At 44.2% G+C, this 22,587-nt stretch overlaps 1 protein-coding gene across 2 annotated transcripts in view; it reads left to right on the plus strand.

Annotated features, from left to right (window-relative positions):
• Nucleotides 1-22,587, plus strand: part of FGF12 (fibroblast growth factor 12) — a 183,783-nt gene that overhangs the window by 47,068 nt on the left and 114,128 nt on the right. The window lies entirely within an intron of this gene.

A 22,587-nucleotide genomic window follows, 5' to 3' on the forward strand; every position in this document is an offset into this window, starting at 1 on the left:
TACAGAGACAGCCAGGGCTCTTCATTCTTCTTTCCTCCTGCTGTTGGTGTGAGACAAAATATGATTCCCTGCACAGATCTCAGAAAAAGGCCTACTTGTGATTGCGTAAATGGTTTCCTTCTGCTTCTCTTTGTAACCTGGATACTGCTGATGTATGCTAGATACAAAACATTCAGGCAGAGAGACACTACCTGATCTCAAGATTTTTTCCCTTTGCTTTGTTGTTTTTTAGTTGTACAAGATGAATTTGCTGTAGCTTAGAGAAGGGCAATGGCTTGCACTCATCTAACTGGCCGTCTGTGCCAGGACCCAGACATCCTGTCTTCTAGGGCTGAAAGGAAATGTTGTCTCAATGGACAGTGCTGCACTGCTGTCAGCCATGAGTCTCTGCAGAGGTGCCTTCTCTTCTCCTTTTTTGTATGCTGGCCCAGCAAAGATTCTCCTTCTGGTAAGCCTTCTGAAGAGATGCTGGCAGAGAAAGAGACTCTCTGAAGGCACAGAGGGCTCTCTGCCGTAGACCTTATCCATTGACATAGCACATGACTTGATGTAGTGATAGTTAAGATCTGGTGCTGAACAGGACCCTCCAGTTGGTGTCATGTTGCCATGCAGCTGTTGGCTGCTGGCTGAGACACCACTGAATTCACTGTGCTAGTTAAATGACATCTGTGCTCTTTGTCAGAAGCCACTGCTTTTTGAAAGCCACAGAAGACATCTCTGCTGGGATAACTGTTTCTGAGTTATTCTGTAGAGCAGGTGTGAGATTTTAAGAAGTGGGGTCATCTTCAGTTGAGTGCCCTCACCATCAATCAGTTACCAATATCTCAGTTCCCATTCCCTTGGGTCTTTGGAGGCATCCAACATTCATCAAATAAAGCAGTCTCCAGATGGCCCTGACATATGGTCCATGTCTTGGAATAGCTGAAATCTAAATGCTTGCCTCCTTGGGAAGCTATGGCCCCTTGCTGAGTATCAGCATCCAAGGGAGACGCCTGCTGCTTTAATCAATGTGTGTTCTGTTTTTTTCTGCTTTGTCATAGTCATAATAATAAGCAAGTCTCATTTTGGCATCTCTAGCTGCATGAACCTCTCTGTGCTTGAAATACTAAATGCCTGTCAGTCCCTTCCTTTCCTTTTGTCACTAGGACCTTCCTCATCTTCCTTCTGACAGCGCTAATTACCCTTTTCTTCCCTCCTACTATTTGTGTCTTTCCTTCTTTCTTTTAATCTCTTATTTGTGTAAACTGCCCAGTGTGAAGGGAGAGTAAATATCAATAAAGCCAGTCAATCCACTCACAATGTTTCTAAGGTCTATCCAAGCTCCTGCTAGGGGAGCAGCAATTAGTGGTGGCATGTATTGCTCTGTCCTGCTTTGGTCCAGAGTTTGTGTTGCTGTTATCTCTTCATTCCTTTCTCCTCCCTCTGCTTAGCACTGTTAAAAGGCAAAGAAATATCTGGGCTTCCCAGGTTTATCCTCAAAACTTGTAATCCCTTAAATTCTCTACCTGCCACTGGCGCCATAGTCGTGGACCAGAGTTCTATGGGCAGGTGCTAGGAGATGGGGAGTGCCCGAGGAAAAGAAATGTTGCAGTGTTTGGATACTATGTTCCTTTTTCCTCTTAAAACCCAACTGAGGGGCATGTTCCCAAAGAACAGTGTGGCTGTATAGTTTCTGCTCCCCATCAAAGTCCTGGGCATTTAGAAATAAGAACTTTTACAGACAGCTTAAATTATTGGAGCTGAATGGGAAACACTTAAGGAGAATTTGTTACTGCAGTGGTAGAGCCATCATTCTTCAAGGTTCGTGACGTTTACAAAGTTTGCCTTGTGAGTGATGTAACTCAGCCTCTGCAGGTCTCTGGAGGTCAGGTCCCTGGTGGTTTTAGGCACAGGAGCATCATAGCAGAGCTGTGTTCATATGTCTTCTAGACTCAGAGACTATCATTTGAATGCTGCTGTCTACCGATACGGGATCTAACCTTACGCATTCATCTGTGTAATGAGTAGTTCAATTAGCTTAGCCTGTGGCATCCACTCAGAAGACCATCACGTTTTATCTAGCTTAGTCTGTCGTTCTCTGCCTTACTTCAAAATCATAGCAGATGCTCCTCGGACTGTAGCTTTTATTGCTTTTATTGCAAGTTTCTGAAACTAGAGGTGAAAATGAGATTCAGCAATAAGGGATAGAGTCACTGGTGCAATAGTTTTTCTTTCACTGATAAATAGAATATGGAAGTTGAGGCTTTTTTTTTTTTTGCTGTTGTTGTTTTTTCTTTAATACTAAAAAGAAGTATTTTGCCTTCCTGTGTTCTTTTGAAGTGTTCATCTGCTTTTGGAAATACTTGATATGAAATATGCCAGACACTTCCTCATTTTAAGGGACTGGACATCTTTATTTAAATACATATCTTAAAATTACTTTTTCCCCCTATAATTTTAATGGGGAGAGAAGGAGCCTAAATGTTATTTTTGACCTTTCTATTATTATAACAGAGTGATCCTCACAGGTCTGTGAAACTTCACACTTTGTTGAACCCAAAGAATAGTCTCACATTCTCTGGCCTTGGCCTGTCATCACTATGAAGAGTTGTGGATTGACATACCCAGACCTGATGTTCCATCACAGCAGGTGATATCCTGTGCCATCTCTTGGGATGAGGCCTTTCTCTTATCTTCTCTTTGCTGGCACTTGGCCTTTCTCTTGTCTCTTGCCTACCATTCCTGTCAGTGCCCACTGCAATGGCAGATTTGCTAGATTAAATCTGAGCTATCAAATTTATTTTACCTAAGTCACTGAAGGATCATTACTCAGCAACAGCTTCCTAGTGTTGCCCCTGCCTTGTTTCTCCCTTCCCCATAGATAGCCGCATGGACACGTGCTGTACTTTCTAGCAGTACCTCAGTGTGCAGTGGCAGCATTTTGTCTCTTGGAAGTGATTCACAGTGACTGAAGCAGATCAGAAAAGTGTCTGTACATGGATATGACCTGGGGTGTCCCTGCACAATGTGCCTTCCCCAATCCTATTTTTTCCATTATGTAAATTCATCCTTACTTTCTGCTGCTGAGAGCCCAAAGTATCTCTGGGAGCCCCCAGAAAAGGCAGATCCCAAATTCTCTTTTCCCTTTCCCTGCTTCTCCTACAGCTCAGTAATGCTTCTCTGCCCCACGCCTCATTGCCAGTAATTACACAAGTAGCTACTTTGAAATGCGGTGGTGCCCTCCCATCAGTGAACCCATGGGAACATCTGTAAGCACAGGCAGCCTGCAGCCATCCTTACACCTCACTGTACTCATTTCAGTTCTGTCTTCCTGAAAGCAGATGCCTTTTGCAGTTGATGCTGATAATGGCTGTGCAGGATGTTATGACGATGAGTAGTTTTTGTTTCTTAAGTGCACCTTTGAATTTTTTGCTTCTAGAAGCAGAAGTAAGTTTATGAAATTACTTATTCATGTGGGTTTGGGGTCTGGGATTGACTGCCCTGTGAACAAGCTGAAACCAGCACTCTGGGGTCTTGTTCTGCCCATCATTTGGGATGTCACATCTAGCTCAATGTTCCTGCATGAAGCTCTGTAAGTTGGGTTTTCAGTGATATAAAGCCTTTTGCTGCCAGTGTTGGGGGATGCTGGATGATTTGAGACTGTGCTAGGCTGTCTTTATGATGCAGCCAGTGTGTTTTATCAGCAAATTTTAGATGTAGGTCTTTTTCTACCTGTCTTCCTCTTTAAAATCTTAATTTAGTGAACTTCCTATCATAGTGTTTGCTAGTTGCAAAGTTATGTTAAAATCAGCTAGAAAAAGAAGGAACAACATAAATTGCCTCTAAGAAAAATGTTCTAGGGGTGCCAATCAATTTATTGCAAAAGGGTTTTAATACTTTGGGAGAACATTCTTGGTGCGGTCCAATGCAGCTTGTGGCTTCTCCACTGCTCTGTGTTCAGAATGCAGTGAGGACTGCACTGAAAGCACGCTCACAGAGCCACTGCACACTCAGCTTAATCCATAGATAGAACTGTGCACTGGATGTTTTTTTTAATGATGCTCTGTATCTTCATTAAAAGCACATATATACCTACTTACCCTAAATGGCAAATACATGAATCAGGAGCTTATAGAGATCCTATTTTGATGCTACTTTACTTCTTATACAGCAACTAATCTAAAGTGCTGTAAGAAAGTTGGTATTATCTGCTCCCTCACCGAGAATTTGCAAGTAGGGCTTTGAACCAAAATAGAGCTTTAGTGGAGGCAAGTAGCAGTTCTCCAGGTAATCTGACAATCCTTCCTGTTATGCCACATGCTCTGCAAATTCTATTTGCCCACACGTTTTTCTTAGTGGGAAATGTGAACTTTTTTCCTACTCAGCAAAACAACTTCACTTTTTAAAAAGTGGAACAACAACAACAACAAAATGCTCGCAGTGACATCCATCCTTTTCTGGAAAATGTCATTACCACACCAAAAAGTTTTGCTTGGGAAGGAACATTCAGCCTGCACTTGTGTGCACCTATGGCAGAATGCAGGCTGAACACACATCCTTCTTCCTAGGTGCGCTTAGCTCTGTCACACCCTGCAACTCCAGTCCTGAGGTGAGGGCTGTGTTCTTTTCTGTGTGGATACCAGCCAGACCATGGTGGGAATGTGGAAATGTTAGTGGTTATGGAAATTCTGTCTGAGAAACTGTGTGTCAAGCATTGCAGGCTCTCTGTCATCATTGTGCATACAGAATAAATGTGAGACCTGCAGGGTTTTAGGGCAAGTACTGAATCCTGAGTAGTACCTGGTGGCAGTTATTCTGCATCATCTTATCTGGCACATCCCTGACTAATTTCAGAGAAGGTTCAGAGGAATGGGGCAGAGAAGGGGTGACACATTTCTGAGGTGCTTAGGGCAGTTGGAAAAGCTCTTAGAGTTGCCTGAGGCTGGGCTAAGAACAGATGTACCAATCTACTGTTCAGTCCTGACACAGGGCTTTTAGCAGGAGCAGAAGCAATTGCTGACAGTTCTGCTCGAGTTGCGTCATCTGACTTAAGGTGAAAACAAGATTGTCTAGAAAGGTTTTTGGGGTGAAGTTCAGCTTCACAGCACCAGTGCCTTCTGCCATTCCAACCTCCCCAAGAAGCCTGAGGTATCTGCAGCAGTGTGGGCAGACATCATGATGATCCCTGGAGCCATGTAAATGAATTCAGGCAAGGTTCCCTGTCTGTCCTTCTGTGGGGAAACACAGCTGGGCAGATGGATGAAATAAGCAGAAATCCACAAGCTCTGATTAGATGAGAGCATGTTTTGGGGTAGTGCAGGGACCCACATCTACACTAATTATATATAAACCAGAGGGACCAAACCAGGCAGGAATGCATGGCGTTATACGGTCTCTGGAAGCAGTCAGAGGGTTACATTAGGTAGTCTCCAAAGCAGTGTACAAACACCAGAGATGAAAATCCTTAGGAGCAGAGGGTTCCTGCCCAGCCCTGACTCCCAGCTGATCTCTGCCCTGTAGCTTTGATCAGGGGATGAGAGGAAAGCCCCAATTTAACTGGTAACTCTGGGGGAAAATTTCAAGTGAACTGAAAACTCACTGAAGCCACGTTTATTTTTTCCTTGAAGTATAACTTCAAGCTCTGAACCGCTGTTTTGTGGTCTTTGTTGAACCAAGTCTGCAATGATGTGTATGAATCAAAGCTGAATGTAGAACTGGGCTAAAAAATTAGCCTCACAAGAGAGGATGTTCACAGCTGGTGGTAGAAGTTTTACTTAGAGATTTTTTGTTAGTAGAGGGATGCAAAGGAACAAAGATCAAAAGCTCTCGTCTTGCTGCATTTTTGTTTTTATCATCTCCTTCCCTGGATGATTTCTGTCATAGTGAGATCTCAGTTTTATCGGAGAGGACTTAGCTCTTACAGAGAGCTTACAGTGTAAAGCTGCAGCCCTCATGCCTTGTCTGCACCTTTGGCTCTGTGGAGAAGAACTTTCCCATCTCAGGTTTTACTTCTGCATCACTTTTTCCAGGTTAGGGTCTAGCCACTGAATGGGGCAGAAGCAATATGAAGTTTAGGCTATTGTATGTCTTAATAACAGTCACTTTCTGTAGACAAAGGCTTCGCCTAAACCTCCCTTACATGCTCTTTGTTTGAAGTATTGCAGTTTGAGCTACCTAGGCAGGCTCCATGTGAACGTGTGATCCAACCACTGTTAGTAAGCTTTTGCTTTTATTAGCCTTAGGTCCAGATTTTGTACAGTTCTCACTTATTCAAATCTGAAAATGAATGTAATTGTCTTCCCACAGCACTTCTGTGCTTCTATGTAAACTTGTCTTTAACTCTTCTGTTGGTTTGGTCATCTTTCCTCACATTTCCCTGTGTGTATTCACCTCCTGTTGAATCACCATTTTGGCTGCAGAACTGAAAAAAGGCTCTCAGTGGATGGTTCCATAAGTGAGAAGCCAGTTAACTGCTTTTATTAGGGTGCCATACGTGTCCCGTGTAAGGGGTATCTCTCAGCACCTCTGGAAAGCCAGTATGACAAAGCTTTGGCTTAAATTGCCATTCAGTTTGCAATTCTCTTGATCCTCTATAGAAAGGGAGTGCTTGGTCAAGGGAGGGCATCTGCTGGGCAGGAAGAACTTATTAATGTCCAAGCATCTGTGCTTTCCACAGTGTTCTGCAGAAGTCAGAAGCAGCAAGGTTGGAGATAGACTTTGGAGCTCCTGATGGGGTTTCTTGTTCCCTGAGCTAAATGTGCACCAGGCTCTTTTCCATCAGTGTTTTGATTCTCTGTGCAGACATGCCAGTCTGGGGAAGATCGTTACCTAAATTGACAGTATTTTATGTAACAAGTGAAAGCAATAAAGAACTGTAGTTACTCAGAAGTTTTAATTATGGCCCAATGTGCCGATACTGTCCTGGCCTTTGACATGTCTGTGGGTGTATTTCTGAAGAAGGTAGGTTTGGTTGCTCCAAGCTGATTCCTCCTCCCAAGAAGTCCTTCTCTCCAACAAGGTGACATTCAGGAATGGCAGTGCAGCCCATTGCTGAGGAGGATAAGTGCTCAGCAGGGACCTGTGACTTTGATGTGCTGTTTTCTCATAATATGATCATTTCCCAAAGGGGATATTAATGTCCCACTAGATTTTCACATTGCATCATCTCCAATAGCTATCCACTTAGGAAGTGGCATTTTCCCCAGCCTCTCTGAGACCAACCAGAGAAACGGGTGATGTGCTGCTTGTGTTACAGATGTGTTTGCCTAGTGATGGTTCCCCCAAGTCCAGTAGAACTGAATTACATGGATACAGACCCAGACTGCAAACAGGAGGGGTGACGGGCTGAGCCTAGTGCTTTGCTTATCTAAGCTCTGTCTTTTTCCCTCTCACCAAACAGAGGTCTATATCATACTAATTGAAGATACAAAGTAGTAATTGCATTTACCTTATCATAGAATTGTAGAATGGTTTGGATTGGAATGGACCTTTAAGATCATCTGGTTCCACCCCCCTGCTATAGGCAGGGATACCTCACTCCAGACCAGATTGCTCAAAGACCCATCCAGCCTGGCCTTGAATGCTTCCAGGGAAGGGGCATCCATCTTGAACTCCCCACTAATAAGTCTTATAAGCTGGGAGATTCTTCACAGAAGTTGAATAGAGCTGCTGTCTGTATTCACACAATAACTTTAGCAGAACTCCTCATGGGCTTGAAAGTAGAGGATTTAGGCATGAGTTTAACCCTATATGGGCAAGGCAAGTCTAGTACAGTGGCAAGACAATAGCCAGGTGAGGATTGTCTGGGCTTCCCAACATACTCTTTGCCAGTTTTTCAGAACAGGAAGATTTTTTGGTGTGCTTTTTGCAAGTTGGAGAAGGGAGAGAGTTGACTTGTGAAGGTGTACTTAATTTGGTGTAGCAAAAGTTGAGCAGGTTATGACATTCCAATGCACGAGATCAAGAAAGTGGTTGTCATGCAATTGTAATGAAATGCAGTCCTCCTATTGTATTTAACAACAACACATGTTTTAAGGCTTGTTTTGCCAAATATTTGTTCTGTTTTGGCCATTGGCAACAGCTTTCTTTCATGTTGTAAATCTCACAAAGACTACTGGGGCCAAAATGATGAAAAGGATAAGTTCCGTATTTGAAAGCATCCATAACAGTTTGAAGAGTGGTCTGCTCTGGATCACAGTCTTCTGTTCTGGAGTGCCAGGTGAGATCAGGCAGAGCTTGACTGAGTGATTTGTAATAACATTTATATTAAACATCCAGACATGCTGGGGGAACAGTGGGGAGTCTCAAACTGAGATGCCTGTGTTCTGACTGCTCTAGCAGGGATGCTTTGTGCTTCTAAGATATCTTGTCCTCTTGAGGTGTCCTAATCTCAGGCATAGGAAAATGAAGTCACTTTAAAATATTGGATACTTTCCTTACAAAACATTTTAATAGACCTTGCCCAGAGTGTGTTCTTGTGCTGAGTGTGTGTTCTGCTTCTCCATTACATCTGCATGAATTGAAAAAATGAAGTGAGCTTCTGGACTGGATTTGGATAATGCAAGAGATTTTTCACAGCACTATAAGAAGGTGGTGCTTTGGAGGTCTTTAGCTCAAATAAAGTGTCTGCTTCAAGGAGCTTGTGAGTAAATGCTCCATTTCAACTATTGGGCAAGGCTGACAGTCAGGTTTTCTACAAGGTAGTTTTTTAGGCTAACACTGGAGCTCTGAGGTGGCCTTTCCTCTATCTCCACTGCTTCCTGACCTTGTAGCAAAGGACTGATCCTCAGATGTGGCACAGCACCTGGGCAGAGCAAGTCTGATGCTCCAGTTTGGGGTATAGCTCCATAAAAATATATTTAATGACTTCCATGTCCATAAAATGCACTGAAAGTAGCTGCATTGAACGGATAGAACCTGACAATTGATGCAGTGTGTCAGCTGCACTACAGAGTTAACCTACTAGGTGAGATACACCCGTACTTAATAAATAGGATGGACAAGGGAAGGTTAATTTGTCTGGTTTTTTTGTTAGCAATGAAAGCAGAGGCTTGATGTATTCTTTGAACTTAGGTCTAAGTGAACGGAAATTTTCAGCTCTGCAAATGCAGCTGGGTGAGTAATTTGTAGTGAATAATATATCTGATGGCACTCACTGCATTTGGGATTGACAGCAAACACATCACAATTTTAATTATTGGGAATGATTTGCTGAAATATTCAGGAGCTATTTTTGGTTCCTGCAGACTGTGCATGGAAAAGTTAGCTATTTAAAAGCCAGACTCATTTTATTTTTGCTGAGCTCCAGGCTGGTCTCTTTGCTCCATACAAACTTCTCCAAATGGGGTAACAGGGTTGCTTGCATTCTGACTTGAATAATCCTGCTGACAATTTCACACAAGGGAGACTTTAAAAGTAATAATAATAATAATTTTTTAACAAACAGGCTCCTGCAAGTCTTCCTACACAAACATTCAGCAGAAAAGATATGGGAGCATTCAGGGCAGGGTTGGCTTTTCTGCCCCATGGGACATTTGTAATGCTGGGGGGTTTTGCATGTGACTAGGATGGGCATCTGCAAGGTGAAAAATGGAGGCTTTTGGAGAGGTGGGGAGAGCTTTACATAAATGGTAAGTTTCTCCCTCTCCTGTACTTTTCACAGGTTTGAGGATGTCAAAACCTCAAGACATCGCTTGCTGCTCACTGCTGCAGGGAAGAGTTGGCCTGGGGGTGGGTGATGCAGGAAGACCTTGAGGGAAATTAGGGAGAAGCAAACTTTTTCCTAAGGGACAGGCCAAGAATAACATGAAATATAAGTTTCCATTCTCTTCCACTGAGCAATCAAGGCATCATCTTTGAATAAGAAATGGATAGGGGTGAATAAAATTGTATCTTCCCCAAGTAACTGGCAACCAAAAGGTAAGGAGATCTGTGAGTACAGATCTGGCTGCTCTGTCTGGGCTCCTGTTAGCTGCTCTCTAAAATGTTTTGCTACCCTCTGGTGGCTTTCTGAGGACATGTGTGGTAGGTTGTTTTGTTTTTTTTTTTATCCTTGTACAATTCCCTGCCAACTTTCTATATGGATGCATTGAGAAAACCAGATCTGACAATGGAGGTTTTTATTTTTGCTGATTCCAAAGTAGCAACACAATAATAAATGGCAAGGTAGCTTTGTTTTGTTTTTCCTTTTCCTTCTGTTTATATCCAGATTCCTTTACCCTGGCATTAGAATTGCAAAGACAACTTGGCTGGGGGTTAAAATGAATGGGTAAGAGCTTTGTACCTAAGGTGGTTGTGCCATGGGACTGCTCTGTGTTTGGGAGCAATACTGGCTTTGCAGCCCTTCAGAACGCAAAGCTATGTCCTCTGATCAGCTGCAGAGGACACAAACTGAGTACCAGTGAATTCAATAATAGCAAAACTCCCATGATCTTCAGGAGCCCAGAATAGTTCCTATTCAGCCTGGTGGAGGATAGCACTCGTGCCTTCATCTTCCTGACACTGTGCCTCGGTATTTGTTATTCAATAACTCCTGGCTTGGTTGTTGTTGTTGGTTGTTTTTTTCCTTCTCACCATTTTCCCAGCTTCCAAACTCTCTGTGTTGTAGTTTCATGGCAGAAGAGTCATAAGTAAGGATTTAAAGGTCAGTGGTTTGACAGATTTTTACAAGAAACTTCCCAGGCACTAATTCCCAGGTTATGCGTTCAGAGAAGCTCCTGTGATCTTCTCAGTCTGACCTCTTGCAAGAGACTTGCAAGGACTGCCCTCAATTGACTCCTGCTTGAAGTGCAGATTTGAATGTAGAAAACATCCCTTCTTGGTTTTAAGTTTGCTAATGATGGAAGATTCACTTTGTTAAATTGTGCCAGTGCTTTATTACCTTTGCTGTTTAATAATTTCATGCTTTTGGCTCCTGGTCTTGGGTTTACTGTTACTGTGTGGGTTTGAAAAGACCTAGGTTGCCAAAATGATGTCCAGTAAAGTAGGGACTCATGGGCTTGATTGAGTTGTCAACCAGGTAGAGCTCAGAGAGGCATCTTTATTGTAAGAAGCAAAGAGTTGGGAAAGGCAGTCAGTGTGGACAGATGGGACATGCTTTTAGGTTTCAAAGTGCTTTTTCTTGGAAGGTATCTGAGCCAGAACATTGTACCAAAAGCCTTGAGTGTTAAGGCCACTTGTAACATGGTTCCTCTTATGGTCTTAGGGTTGGTTGAGTGAAGCTTGTGGAGCTGCCTGTATCAGTCCTACTGTAATACTTCTGCTTAGGAAGGGGGGAACAGAAATGCCATCCTTAGCATCTCTGCAATGTGTATTGTTAAGATTTGGTAACTGTGCTTAGCTCATGTGGGAGCAGCTCTGCTGCCAATGTCCAGCATCCCCAGTCTGTCTTCTGGAGTCGTTGCTCTCCATAAACCAAACACATCTTCTGAGTTGATGCCAGTGGTCATAGGTATATCTTACACTATTTTTTGCAGGCGGACGCAAATCTATTTGGTCTTTGTTTTGGACTGGCTGGGTTTACTCTGGTTCAGCATTGCAGAATGTGCAATTGGCTGGGTGTGTGAACTGGTGAAGTCTACCAGCAGACCTAAACTAAGTGTGATACTCCAGATACGTGGTTACAGAGCTCTAGGACTGGAAACAGTTTAGATACTTCCCATTTAGGAGAACTTATTTCCTGGATTTTTATTTTTTTTTATTCTTCTGAGTTTTCCTGCAGCTGGGCTTGAGGGTTGGTGACCTCTGAGGTTCCAGAAAGTTGTTGTGTTTCCATGCACTTACAATGGAGACCCTTTTTGTGTAAGAAAACCTCATCCCCAGCCACCCGTATCAGAAATGGAGAAAGTAGCATTGCATCACCTTCCACTGCCAAAAAGAGAAAAAAAAAGATGAGGAAAAGGAAAAGAGGTCTCTGTTCTCAACAGACTCTTCCATCAGGTTTGCGAACAAAATAGACAATAGTTAGGAAAGAACAATCTCATCTAGAAGACTTACCAGTGGGGTTTATTTCTTGAGGACTGAGGGGGAAAATGCACTGCTGATGGTACACTCCTCCCTGTTTTCCAGGGCACTGCACCCTCAGATGACTTTCCCAAAGGCACTTTGGGGATGTAGCCTATATCTCTGGAAAGAGCTGAATGGGGAACATGTCTCTGCTAATGAAAGCTGCAGCCAGAAATAAGAGTTCTGGAAGTTGAAAACTAGGTTAAAAGCAGCCAGAAACAGAAAGCAGCTGTAGATGGAGTGGGTTAAAGAGCTCTTGAGCATTAGACAGTGGACAGTTTTTTCCTCCCTCCAGGCTCCCAAGTAGTGCAGTCCTGGCACACTGACAGGGCTTCTGGGGTGAGTTGTCACAAGGTGCTTCAGCTTGTTGGCTTTTTTCCCTTAGTTTTTTATTTTTAGGTTTTTCTTTTTCCTCCCACTTATCACACACTACAGTGACCCCTACTGCTGCCAGCAACAAAGGGCGCATCTCAGTACAATTATTAAGCTATGGGAAAATATTCCCTGTAGTGTTATACACAGTACTGTTCCTCTTAGGCAAGTCAGCATGTGCCCAACTCCAGTAATAGCAGTTTTTGTGTGCACCCCAGGGAGAAATGCTCACTGGCCTCGGCAGGAATCCTGCATCCCTCTGTGAGGGTGGCAGTAAGGAAGAGACCATTAGGTACAACAGGCATGAGCCAACAGTTCCCACAAGCCAAGGACCTAAGTGGGGAAGTAAGCAGCAGAGGTGGGAAGGTAGAATCTTTAAAATGAGAGATTAGTGAGGCACAGCTGCCTCCATCCTTGGCAGACAAGTACAGGCTTTTCCCTATGACTTGGTCCCCAGGAATTGCTCTGTTCTAGTTTTTGCTGCTCAGATACAATCCCATAGGCTGGAGCAGACATCAGCTCAGAGATTGCTCTTGATTATTAATTTACTCCATCTTAACATAGGCCCATTACCAGGCACGTCCGTGATGGTGTGCAAGTAAAGCTGGCATCCACTTTGCCTGTCATCAAAGGCCACATTTTACCTGGAGACCAGGGGGCTGGCATCCTCTCTGTGCTTGCTGAGCTGTGTCCCCACTTCTTTGAGCCCAGATAAGAGAGCAGAGGTGCCCTTCTGCCCCAGACTGGGGATGCTCTGCCAGGCAAAGTGTAGCTGCTTAGAAGGCTCGAAAAACCCTTTCAGGAATTTTTCTGAAAGATATCCTGGGCAATCTGTCAAAAGGCTTCTTGAGAATGATCCTTCTGCTATTGTTTCCCTCTATAAAATCAGCTGTTCACCTAAACCTCCTTGGATGTTTGTGGTCTTCCCAGACAGCTCTTTTCTTTCACCAGGAGGGTAATTCAAGAAGTAGGGAGAGGATTAAAGTACTCCTCTGCTGTGCTTTGCTCTTGCTTGCTGCAGAAGTGAAACAAATACAAATGGAGACCCTAGTCTATTGCGATCAGTCTCTTTCCCACAGCTCTGCATGCAATGCAATCCAACTCTGCAGAGCAGGACCAGAGCACTCTCACTCACTGCTGAGTGATGCTGAGTTGCTTATGGTTTCATTACAGCCTGACACTGAGCACAGGAGAATAAAACCAGATGATGTGACAGTGCCACGTGCTGTAACTCAGCAGGGAAAAGGGAAGATCTCCCCTGAGAGCTGACCTTTCCATTCCTCGTAGCCTCAAGCAAATGCAGTGTGCTGCCTAGCAGTATGCTTGGCACTGCTCAGGAGCTCCTGGCTCTGACAACCTGGAAAACAAAGAACGAATCCTGTCTTTTACAGCAAGCTGTTCCAGCAAGATTTAATCAGGAGTGAGCTGAGCCAGAGGGAAAGCAGCAGGAGCTGTGGCCTGGGCAGGCATTGGGCCTGTTTTCCCTCACAAAGCAACCACTGCTTCCCTCTCCCTGGCCCATCAGCCCCAGTCCAGATCCATGAGGACCTTCTGAAGATAAATGTTTGCAATACAGCCATGGGGGAATTGAGCTGGCATTTCCTAGGCCTGAGTCATCTTGTTAAAGCTATGCACAGCAGCTGGGTAAGGAGATGGGTGAGGGGTGGAGATCTTCTATGGGACTTAGGATAGCAGAAAAGGAACCAAAATGGTGGAGAAAGAGTCAAGCTTCTGGATGCTGGGACTTGGATGTAGCCTTCCACATAATCAGGTGGAGCAAAGGGAGGCCTTGTGGCCCCTTATGCAGAATGTTTCTTCCAATTCATGCTACTGAATTTGTAGGATGAAGTCTTTTTGGCATGGGGAGCAATGGCTGCAGTGCTCCTTTCTAACGGCAAGAAGTGAGCAGCACTGAGGATTTGGGATGACTGAGGTCTACAATCATCATTTTCTATTCTTCAGGTGCTTTCTTGTCTCAGGGTTGCAAATCACTGGTTAGGCTTCCTAAAATTTATTGGTTGCCATTCTGTGGCACTTGTTTGGATAGTGTCTGTGGGTGTCCTAATACAGACAGGCACAAGGCTAATGCAGGGCTGGCTGGAGGCCGAACATGTCCTGCAGTAGAGCTGGTGCAGCTGCTCTGCCAGTAGCCTCAGCAGGTAATGAGCTGTGCTGACTTTCCTCAAGTGGGCAGAGAAGGTGCACTGGCCACATGCCATCCACAGGCAAAGGTGGGAACTAGGCAAGGTGTGTTTTTGGTGTCTAACAAGCAAACCAGCATGTATGGACAAGACAGCAGCTCAGCTTTATCCTTCCAGATTTGAATCTTGAAAGTGACAAAAATAATTAAGTGTTTGAAATGTGGGGGCTAAATTCAGACCTAAAGGAGCAGTATCAGTCTGTGCCTGGTTTGAATCTGGCCCCTGATCTCAGACATCATCAGTAAATTCTCTGATATGACCTTTCCCCCTACAGTCCTTGGTCAGTTCCACACCACAGTTACAGCTTTAGCTTCTGGTGAGCCGTGTTTTGTGCCATGCCAGGCCCATCTCTCATGCCTTGTGTATGGCCCAGGGTTTGAACTTTGCTCTCCAGAGGTGGACAACCTTCATGGCTCTTGGCCATCCCTTGTCTACATTTCCCTCTGTTAATGTCGCATCTTGCTGATTTAACTGCTCACATACAGGATTATTTGTTTCCCATGTTTTATTTCTCTCTTGAAGTCCTACCCTCTACTCATTCGCCTTTTGTAGTTTTCTCTTTACTGACTTGTGCCATAGTGATCTTCCCAAGAGTGATGCTTTATCTATCACTTGAATCCATTTCGCTCACCTTTTGTCAGATTACACACTTTTCGAGATGGAACTCACCGGAATTTTTCTTCCAGCATAAGTCAGGTATCTCCAGCTGCCATGGAAAGAAGGGTTCTTACCTTCCCATAAGGACGCAGGACTTCCCAAGGGCTGATAGTCAGTGTAAACCTCTGTCTGGGCTGGCTCTGCCCTAAGCGCGGAAGAAGCAGAGCAAGGCCATTACTAAGCATGTCGCAAATCTGCAGAGATTCCCATCCTTGGCAGCTGACGATGTTACCTGTCACTGGTGTGAATATTGCAAACTGGTGTTGCAAACTTTTAGAGGATTTGGGGCCTTTCTTAAGTCCCCAGGCTGTTGTGTAAGAATCGCAACCTGACATATTTAGTTATTTTCTGGTTCTTACGGCTGCAGAGAGAGACTAACAATGTAAACCTTAAAAGACCTGACTCAAATGAAGGAAAGTGCCCCAAATGATCATGCGGGGCATTGCCTGGGCTGCAGCTGCCACATGCAGTGGTGTGGAATCTGTGCCCTAGGAGGATGGGAGCCATGTTCTTCCCTGCTCACACCAGTGCCAGCCAGCATGCATGGGTACCGTGCAATTGTCACATTTAGTATGAGAAACTTATGGAAATGCTTCATTTCAATATGGTCAACAGCTCTCCTTGAGACTTCATTTTCATCATATTGTCAAACAAAATACTTCAACAGAGTTGAAAGATTTCAGGAAATGTCATTTTAAGGAAAGTGTGTTGGTTATTGGGTCTCTTTGTTCTATCTGTCCAAAGTAAAAGTAACAGTGTTTCCTGAGAAAGTCTGAGGATCATTTCTTTGATGCCAGTGAGGACTGTGCTGCAGGAGGGAGATATTTGCTGAAACAAACTTTTCCCAAACACAACACCAGACTGCATATGGATCTCATAAGGTCCTTGTTACTGTGTTGGTGGCAGCTGCTTGCTGCAGAGTAATGACTCTGCCAGTGCAATCTGCTTCCAGAGCATTTTAGTGTGCTCTTCAGTGGTCAGTTAATGAGTGAAGGTCTGAATTGTAGTGCCCTGGTAGTGACTTTGCTGTGATCTGAGCTGTTGTGAATTGAAGCAGAAAACATTGCTTGTGCTGTTGCTCCCAAGGCAGGGAGCCAGGCAGGGAAGTACTTGCTTGTCTAGATGAGGCTGTGGCACACGTGTTATGTCACTATGCCTGAATAAAATGCTTCAGATCAGGATGACAGTAACAAGCTCTAAGTGCCCCTGGAAGTGGGGCAGATTGGGGTTGTAGTGTCCAGTCTCAGCTGCACTCTTGAACATCTCCCACATTTGCCCTCACAAAATCTTTATTAAAGCCTCTCAGCCTTTGTCTGGGAGATGGATGGATTAGTTGCTCTACTAAGTGAGGAGAGGGGGTGGCCAGTTGTTCATGTTTCCTGCAGTGTGTTTGGGGATGACCCAACACAAGAGCGCATCCTGACTGAGCTTAGAAGATGCACCCATTCTGGTACTGGTTTCATCTCATCAGCCACCTGCTGAAGGCACAGGAGCCAAGGTGTCCCAAGGCATCCGGTGATGGACTCACTCTGCTGAGATCACCCTCTGAGCCTCTTGGCACGATGAGGAGCTGTTGCCCTCTAAGCTTGGCTCACATCTCAGGCAAAGCCATTGCTGCCTGCTGTGGATTAATAACCTCAATTACCGGGGCGCTGTGGGTCAGAACTTCCCATCGCTGACCGCATTATGGCCCTTTAATCTGCTTTCCTCCCTCACAACCTCTGAGCCCAAAGAGATCAGCAGACAGGAGGAGATCTCCTGCCTTCCTGTCAGTTTTCCCTTCTGAGAGGCTGAATACGGAGCAGCAAGCAGAGCTGACAGAGGAATTGCACCTTCAAGGAGGGCACCTTTACTGTGCTTTTTCCATTCTCAAATGTGAAAGGCAAAGTGGTAATGTCTGGGGATTTGCACTGAAATTCATCGGCCTGTGAAAAATCAGAGCTTCTCACTCCATGGAGATCTGTCAGCCAGATCTGATTGTCTGGGGAAGGACAGTGGGGCTCTTACAAAGGATCCTGCCTTCCTAATATGTTGTCATGCTCTAAGCATTGGGGTAGAGGTGATCCATCATGGACTTGAATTTCTATAGTGTTTCCCACACTTGGGGTTCCCTCAATGTAAATGGGTCAAGTTTCTCAAGTGGGGAAACAACCAGTGGAGACAGAGCTGTGTGGTCCACCATGGTCCTAAATGATCTTAATGAGCAGGAGAGTGAAGAGGAGATACAGTCTGCTGAGCAGAACAAAACCATTTGGAATAAGGAAAGCAGAAGTAGGCAGGAGTGAGTTGTGGAAGGATCTCCTGATACTAGGCACCTGATGAGCTAACAGCAGCATAAACTGAGCCATGCAGGAGAGTACACCCATGGATAATAATAATTTGTGGTCATAAATGATGAGCAGTGCTATTGTGGCCATTTTGTCTTTGGTGAAAGGCCTCACAGATGCTGTGGGCATCTCTGAAAGTGCTAGCTCTGCAGAAACAAGCCAAAATTACTGGGAGAGGTATTGAGAGAAAATGGGAGCTATCGTTATGCTAAGCTAGGAATCCCTGGTGCACTCCTACCTTGTATGCTGTGTGCAGCCCCAGTTATTCTGTCTCAAAAAATGGCATAGAGATAGGAATGATGTAGGAAGCGGAGACAAGGTCAGTGGAGCATGCAGAATGGCTGCTGCCCGGGGAGAGATGAAATGGATCAGACATTTTCAGTGTCTTCAGAAATGAAACAATTGAGAAAGGAAATACGACAGAGGCGTATAAAGCCATGACTGTCATGGAGAACATGTGTCACAGTGTAACTCCTAAGGTGAGCATTAAATGGAGCTTCCAAGAAGCAGTTTTAAAGTAATGAGAGCTTTTCCCGGTACATGATTAACCTGTAGAACTTCTTGCCAAAAGATGGGGAGGAAACTAACACTATTACTGGCTTCCACAGCCTATTATAAAAATTTGCTGTGAAGAAATCAATCAAGGATTTTTAAATGCATTGTGAGACATCCTGTGGGTGAGGGAATCACAAAGCTGCAGGACACTGGAGGTGGGTGGACAGAGCGATGTATGGCTACCCTGCTCTTACTGTTCTCCAAAGCGTCCATTCCAAGGCACTGGCACTAACACCAAAATATGTCTGGCAAAGTCTTAAAAGTTTCAGCTTCAGGGGAAGCATTACTGTGATGAAAAACATCCTGAACAACCACTTTCCATTAACTCTGACTTGAGACATCAACAACCACTTTCCATTAACTCTGACTCAAGACATCTGATACTCAAGGCATTCCTTACACACAACATTAAATTTCTTCGTAATTTCTGGAGGTGCAACTGTTAAGAACTTACTACTGTGAGATTTTGTATGTCTGATAAACCTATAAAATTATCAAACCTATGGACTTCTTTTTCTCTATTTGTGAACCTCCTTTGCAGAGCCAAGAGGAGGCTGAGATTTCAGCAAGTGTGTTTCTCCACCAGGAGTGGAGGAAGTGGTTCCTGTTTCCATGTGTTATTATGAGATCACTTCTTTATGAGCACTGAATGGCAACTAAGAAACTGGCCTTTCTCATCTGATGTACAAAATGAAGTTGTCCTTTTTTACTCTTTTCCTCTTCCACTTACTGTTAGAAGGTATGTGGTATACTTTTTCCAAGGTAGACTTACAAGCAGAAAAGCTGCTATCTTGGCCTTATAATGGGTACAATTTTATACTGATGAGGTTGAGACAAATCCTCTTGCTAAATCACCAGAATGAGACCTGATGGATGATTCCATATTCATTGACCTTCAATAAACCCCTGATCTTTGTGCCACCGTTCCCCCCTGGTGTGCTCTGCACCTTGTGGAGCTGGATGCAGTAGGATCCATACATGGTTAGTATGGCTCTCAGGAAGCAGAGCTTGCCATCCCTCCTTGTTACTGCTCTGCTGCACTACCAGTAAGCAGAAATATTTAAAAATACTGTAATCACTTGGATTGGAAAGAGATGAATTCTTTTAGCCTGTTCCAGGGAAGGCTTTGCTCAAACAGCTCCTGCAATGAAAGATGCTGAGATGGAGTGGTTACCTTTTATTGCTTATCACAGATGAATCCATGGAGTGAGTGTCAAGAAGTGAGCCCCATGTGCTCCCTAGGAGATGTTCAGTATTACAGAGAGGAACGAGGGCCAAAGGCTGCATCAGTGCCAACTTGAACAGAGCTGTCAGGTATAACAGGACATTTTTTACCACATCCACCCCCACTTGGCCAGGAAAAACAAAGAAGGCAAAGGCTCACAAAGAAAATAACGTGCTGGCTGCTTGTCTGTTTATCAGTCATGATGTTCAAAAGGCTGCAGGTAGTGAAAGCAGAAACACAATGGACCCCCGCACCTTGAAAGATTATCAGCTGCCTTTGTATGAATAGAAGGGAACCCAACCAGTCACTTCTGTGAGCTTTTGTAGACCTTTTTTTCTTTCTTTTTTTTTGGTTTTAGTAACTGATAAACTCCTGCACATTATGCTATTTTAATACCTAGCAAAGAGCCTTGTCTGCTAAATCACCTTATTTTTCTCCGATCAGAGCACAGTGTATTCCTCTTTTTAGTGGAAGGTATTAATTTAAATTCCATAATCCCAAACATATTCTCGTTTCTGTTCTGTGCTTCAGAAGGCCAATGGCATTTTAATTTAATAAGAGAGAAACACATGACACTGTGTTCCCTGCAACTGTCTTCTGACCTCAATGAGTCTTTCCCAGCTTTCTTTATGTTCCAGCAAATGCGATCACTGCACTGTCATTTCTATCACCCGTGTTCAACTGATGGGCAGAATTTAATTATCTGAAGCATTTTCACAGCAACTTTTTAGATGTCATTTGCATTATTATTGAATAATGGGAGTCCATCAGTGGAGCCATGGCAAGATTTATGTCCTGTTGTCTGGATGTATGCTGGCCTTCTGCAGAGAAATAAATCTTATTTTGGTTTGTTTTGGTTTTGGATTAAAATGAGTTAACTCATCCAGTAATATCTTGATTTATCTCAGAACCCTTTATCTTCCCAAGTTCCATAAGCTTTGTTTACTGGAATAAGATTTACCTAATTGGGTACATGATATTACTGAGTGTTTTGTGGCATGTACACACTTGAGTCATGCATCACCGTTCCTAAAGAATCATAATTTGCCTTTTATTTTTATGGTTCTATTCTGCTGTTTAAACTTACTTAAGCCCACTCAGTTTGAAAGAATATGTGCTCCTAGCAGTCCGCGTGCCCCTCGTTCAGAAATGTCAAGTAACACTTGTTCATTCTTCCCACTGGTTGGATTCTGCTCTCCTCTAATGCTGTAAATTGGGAACTGACCCCACTGAAGCCTGCCGTGCACAGAATTGCTTATAGATCAGTGCCTATGAAGCCCGGCTCATCGTGATGGTAGAAACACAAAGAGAAACGTGGATTATTTTGTTAGTCTCTGTGTAGGGATTTTTCTGTTTGTTTGTTTTTTTGTTTGTGTTCCCAAGTACTGTCATTTTAATGAACAGAGCTCACAGGTTTCTAATTTTTTTCTTCTCGCAAACCTCTGCATTTTGCCTAATATGTGTGTCCTCATGTGTCCAAGTGATTACGCCTACCTGTTCCTATGCTAGCTTAACACAGATGACATCAGTGTACCTCTCTTCTGGTACCTCGTGCTGCACTTCAGCATTGGCATTGCTAACTCAGAGCCCCTTCATTCACAGCTACACACTGTCTGCAATGCACAGGGAGCATCTTCATCTCTCACTGTGTTGTCCCCAGTCTGCCAGATCCACAACCATTCTCATCTCCCAGGATGGCTATAGGCTTTCTGTGACTTGGTGAGTTTGCCAGATCCTGTGCAAAACAGTTTATCAATAACTAACCCTTGGGATCTATGCTACTTTGTGTCCTTTTAATGGTCCTGAATTTGGTGTTACTGGCTTTGCTTCTAGCTAAGTGCTGTTTTCAGTGTGCTGAGTACTTCTGACTGGAAAATAAGAGCTTCCATTTCATGAAACATTCAGCAATTCCACTATTTCTTTTTTCATATTATGGAGGAAAACTGAAACTGTGAAGTGTTTACTGAGGGTTTGAAAGACTTGGGTGCTCTCACAAATACTGATTTTGCTACAGACTCTCACATTAAAACAACGCTTATGTGTGAGACTCAGTTTATGTACCTCAGTATTCTGATCTCCGTGCAATTCATAGCTTTCTTTTTTAATTTCCTAGTGGGATTCCTAGTGCTGCAGCCACATTCTGGCTGTGCCTCTTGTGTTTTGTTAAGAGTTGAGGGACATCCTACCAAGTGTCAGCAATGAAGCCTGTACTCCACTCCTCCATCCATGCCAAATGTTGGCCAAAAGCTGGTCACATCCCTAGTGCAGCCTTTAGAAAAGCTTCAGTCCCAACAGCTGGTCAGAAAAGCCTGCCTGCTTTTGTGGGGTGATGGGAGAAGCAAATGTAGAGAAGGCTTTGAAAGCCAGTGCATGAGTAGGTAACTGTGTGTAAGCGCAAGGTAATCCAGGTTGAAATTCACGTGGTATAAGGTTTGGATTTGTCCCAGAGGCAGCTATTGCAATGGGCTATTGCAGTCTACTCAGGTGAAAGTGTTCATCTGAGAGGGTTTTTGTATATCCCCTGAGGAGTGTTTCATGCTCTATGCAGCCTGTGTAGGTGGCTCTCACACTGAAAAGTTCCATAAGTTATCCAATAGGAAGAGAGGGAATGGCCTTAAGTTGCACCAGGGGAAGTTCAGGCTGGATATCAGGAAAAATTTATTCTCAAGAAGAGTGGTGGTGCACTGGCACAGGCTGCCCATGAAGGTGGGGAAGTCCCTGCAGGTGTTCAAGAAACATGGAGATGTGGACCTGAAGGATGTGGTTAGTGGGCATTGGTGGTGGTAAGTGAACAGTGGGACTAGATGATCTTAGAAGTCTTAGGAATTCTGTGACAGCTCGTGAGGGAGCACCTTCCCTGAGCTGTCCGGCTCTTGAACTGAGAGCCCAACTTTGTGCAATGTAAAAACTGAGTTAAGTCTGCAGTGGTGTAGTTGCAATGGTTTAAAACTGTGTAAAAAAGAATGAACCTTAATTTTCAGTGGCGCGGCCTTACTGCAAAGCTGTCGCTTTAGGATCCCTGACAGTAAACAAGGACTGTGTGAACTGCTTGCACACCCCTGCTTCCAGGCACACGCTCCTACTGGTGACTTAAGACGAGAGGTGTGTCCTGTTCCCAGCCACGTTGCAGGTCTCGTGGTTCGTGCCACGCAGGGAGCCCCGGAAAAGCCATTTTCAGAGCCCCCCGCACGTGGTGCACTCCACTCATCGCTGCGAGTCCCGCTGCCGGCGGGCGGCACTCGGGCAACTCGAGCGCGGCGGAGCCGTG

The sequence above is a fragment of the Coturnix japonica genome, chromosome 9 (assembly GCF_001577835.2).
Source record: "Coturnix japonica isolate 7356 chromosome 9, Coturnix japonica 2.1, whole genome shotgun sequence".
NCBI lineage: Eukaryota > Metazoa > Chordata > Aves > Galliformes > Phasianidae > Coturnix > Coturnix japonica.